This window comes from Elephantulus edwardii, unplaced genomic scaffold (assembly GCF_000299155.1).
Source record: "Elephantulus edwardii isolate Elephantulus edwardi_28Jun2011 unplaced genomic scaffold, EleEdw1.0 scaffold00023, whole genome shotgun sequence".
NCBI classification, from domain to species: domain Eukaryota; kingdom Metazoa; phylum Chordata; class Mammalia; order Macroscelidea; family Macroscelididae; genus Elephantulus; species Elephantulus edwardii.
Window position 1 is genome coordinate 7,501,556 of NW_006399773.1, and position 4,174 is coordinate 7,505,729.

At 41.6% G+C, this 4,174-nt stretch overlaps 1 pseudogene; it reads left to right on the plus strand.

Annotated features, from left to right (window-relative positions):
- Positions 1 to 1,071: 1,071 nt before the first annotated feature.
- Positions 1,072 to 1,411, plus strand: LOC102853812 (annotated as a pseudogene).
- Positions 1,412 to 4,174: the final 2,763 nt, after the last annotated feature.

A 4,174-nucleotide genomic window follows, 5' to 3' on the forward strand; every position in this document is an offset into this window, starting at 1 on the left:
TTATAGTCCTTGGTTTTAGTCCTAGGTCCATGTTAGAACTCTTAATTGTGAGGACTAAAGGCACACAGGCTAAAGGCACACAGTTTGAAGCCACCATCTGCAGTAAGAGAGAAGCATGTTCCATTTTCTTCCCATTTGATTTACTGCCTCTGAAAACCTGCTGGAGGGCCAGCTGCAGCTTGTTCCCATTTGATGGCATGTAACAGAAACGACAACATGATCAATAAGATAAGAATATTTTTAATATTAGTATAGTTTTAGTAAGAATGTTACTTTATCTTGCCTCAAATTGACATTTTAAATTATTGTTTTGTGTACTGATAAACTGAAAGAAGGGTGTGAACTTTATCCTATAATTTTTATAGGGAACTCTGGTGGCCAAGTAATTAAAAACTGCACTGCAATCCTGAAGGCACATGGTTTGAATCCACCAGCTTCTCCATGGCAGAAGAATAGGTGATCTCTGCCAGTTAACTGCCTTTGAAAACCTGCTGGAAGTTTAGCAGGGACTTGGTTTCGCCTTGATGGCACAAACCAACAGCCACCCACCCACATGCTTTATAGGGACCTCTGGTGGCTTAGTGGGCTGCCAACACAAAGGCATGTGTTTAGAATCCATCAGCTGCTCCAGGAAGAAAAATTGGACAATCCTTTCATTGATTCACTTCTTCTGAAAACTCACTAGAGAGCCAGCTATGAGTTGGTTCCATGTCACTGGTACACAACAACAACAGACTTTATGAGAGTTCTAGGAAAATAATTGGCATCCAAGACTTTAAGAAATACTCAAATTTAAATACTCGTGCTTAATCTTTGCATACATTGCCCACATATCTGCATTTGCAAGGCAGATATGTTGTGCTTCAAGGGTTCAGGAGGCCATAAAACTACTAGAAATACTGCACATCTACCCGCTGGAATCAGCTGTTCCACAAATGCTACATTCATCTGTGAAAGAGCTGGACATCTAGGAAACATACAAAGTGAAAATTCTTATAAAAACCCCACATACCTGGAGCGAGGAACCTGTCACTGAGCTCTGGTTGTTTGTTGTCCTGTGTGTTGGAGAAGATGACCTTGGAGAAGGTGCTGAAGGACCTATGGCATCTGCTAACGTGTCTACTGTGTTCACTAGTTAAGACTACAGATCAGTTTGCATAGGATGGCTGCGGTAATTGTGATGCATACCTGAAGATGAAGGGTAACAGACATGGTATGTGACTGCACCTGCTTGTTCTTTGATGGAATCATAGAGATGAGTCCAGAGGACAGCTGGGTTTCTAAGTGGCAGTGAGTCAGTAATTTTAAGTCAGGAGTGTACTATCACTTTTCACCTACCGCAAGGAATCATGAGGAAACTGAAGAGTCAAGAGTTGCCTACAAATCCAAAGACACAGCCAAAAAGACCTAACGAGACTCAGGATTGCTGGCATCTTTGCATCCCGATTCCTGCCTCTGCCTTTTTTCTCTTCTAAAACTAAATGAACAGAACTTCAAACCCATGGGATACACAGAATGTTGGCAGAGCAGCACTGTATGTCCTTAGACCGTTATATATTTTTTACTAGGGGCAGAGGGGCAGGGAACAGGGGTCTAGGCTGGGAGATTAACAGAGACTGAATTGAAGAGGGAGTAAGATGCTGGTTTTTCTACCCATAGCCCAGGGACCTTCCTTTGTCTATAGGCATGGCATTGTTGGCTAAATGCCAATAAACATGGCACCTAAGAAGCTCTGAAGCCCATGAGAAACATTTAAACAAACAAACAGAAAACACATACCTGTTGCCTTCCACTGATAGCAAATCTCAGAGCCTGATGTCAAGTAAAGCATTAAGATATTTATTACACAACTGTTATAAATAAGAGAGAGTGTGTTGTTGTTGTTGTTATGTGCCGTCGAGTCATTTGTGACTCATAGCGACCTTATGTACAACATCCCTACACCCTGCTCTATCCTGTGCCAATCGCACTGTCTCTGACACTCCCATCCCGATTACCCCAGTCACCGAATCAATCCACCTCATAGAGGGCCTTCCCCTTCTGCGCTGTCCTTCCACCCTACCAAGCATGATGTCCTTCTCCAAGAACCTCCTTACAACATGTCCAAAGTATGTTAGACAGAGCCTCAGAATCCTTGCCTCCAAGGAGCTGCCCAGTTTAACCCTTTCCAGGATGCATCTGTTTGTTTTCCTAGCAGTCCATGATACCCTCAATACTCTTCACCAGCACCACAGCTCAAAGGCATCAATTCTCCTTCTATCCTTCATAGTCATTGTCCAACTCTAGAGAGAGAGTATGTGTTTTAAAAATCTGTATGCTTGTCTTGGAGACTCAGGAGAACTTGTACAGGGAAAGGCCACGGATAAGCCACGATGTGGCAAAAACAGTATCTTTGCCTAACTGGATTGGTCTGACTACCCACACCCCAGACATGCTGACCCTGTCTGGAAGTTGCTATGGTAATACATATGGTGTAGAAAGCATTGTGTTAGTCTACTTTGGGAAAACAAACTAAGGTTAGTAAAATTGCTATTATTTGAATTCTAAAACAAAGTAACATCTGCCCATAAATTACTGAACCAAATAGGAAAGGGGGAGCAGAGGAACTCAAAGAGAGACCTAAAAGAGTTTTACTTTTCTAAGAAAGCTGTAACTGATGTAGAGTCAAGAAAACTTTATTTTGCCTAGAATATCATAAAAAGTTAGTAGCATGTGTTGTTGTTATTGTTGTTGCTGTTGTTAGGGGTTCAACCTTTGACTCAAGTACCATCCACAGTGATGCTATGAATAGCAGTCCTGAGTCCTCTTCTATCCTGTTCTATTCCTTTATCCCTGATATGCTTGAGCTCATTTCTGTAGTCACCGTGTCAATCTCTCCTATTTAGGGAGTCATCCTCCATGATATGCCTTGCCAAGCAACAACTCTTAGAAATGTATCCAAAGCACGAGACAAAGCTTCACCACTCTTCCCTCTAAGCAGCATTGTAGCTTCACCATTTCCAAAAGATATATCTTTTTTGGAAGTTCGTCGTATATCCAGGACTCTTCTCCAACACCACAATTCAAAGGCATCACTTCTTCTTCTGTCTTCCTCATTCATTGTACGGCTCTCAGATGCATAGTAAGTGATTGGAAAAGAATGACCTAAATCAGATATGCCTTTGTCCTCAAACTGTGTTCACTGCTCTTCAGCATTTTGGAGAGTTCCATGACAGTGGACTTGCCCAAAACAATACATCTCCTGATCTCCTGACTGTTCATATTAAGGGTGTTGATTATAGAGCCAAGTAAGATTAGATAATTCACATTTTTAATCTATCATGATGTTACTTTTTGGTCCAGAGGTAAAGGCCTTTGTTTTCTTGATGTTGAGATTTAATTCATAGTGGAGACTGCAGCAGGCTCTTCAGGTTCTCCTCAATTTCAGCAAGCAAGGTTTATAATCTACCTAATGCAGATTATTGAATTATTGAAGTCTTCCTCTGAAGCTGATGCCACGTTTTTCTTCTTGGAGTCCAGCTTTATTAATTATTTGCTCAGCAAACAGATTGAAAGGTATGGAGAAAGGATGAACCTCTAATGCATGACCTTCATGATTTTAAACCATGCAGTGTTCGTTTGTTCCATTTGGACAACAGCTTCCCAGTCTAGTTATGGGTTCTGCATGAACATTATTATTAAGTGTTCTGGAATTCCTATTCTTCTCAATTATAGCCCTCATTTGTTGTAATCCACGCAGACAAATGTCTTTGCATAGTCAATTAATAGAAACAGACATCCTTCTTGTATTCTCTGCTTCCTGCCAGGATCTATATGCCAATAGCAACCCCGTTCAGGAAATATTCAGGCCTCTGTTCTATATAAGCGTGTGTCACAGGTCATTAAGCTTCACTAGCAAGTTTCCTCTTCAGATGTGCTTAGTTCTTACTAATGGGCCAGCCAGTTATAGCCTTCGCCTTGTTGCCTACGCTGGAAGGCCCACCACTGTGATTCAGGAAACTCTAGAGTCCTGAAAAGCAAGAATGTCGGTTTGAAGACCCAAGTGCACCTGATCCACACCATGGTTTCTCCTTTACTTGCTATGCAGCTATGAATTGGAACGTGAACACAGAAACTAAAAAAGAATGGATGTCTTTCAGTCATGCTGCTGGAAAAGAGCTTATGGACGTTGAAG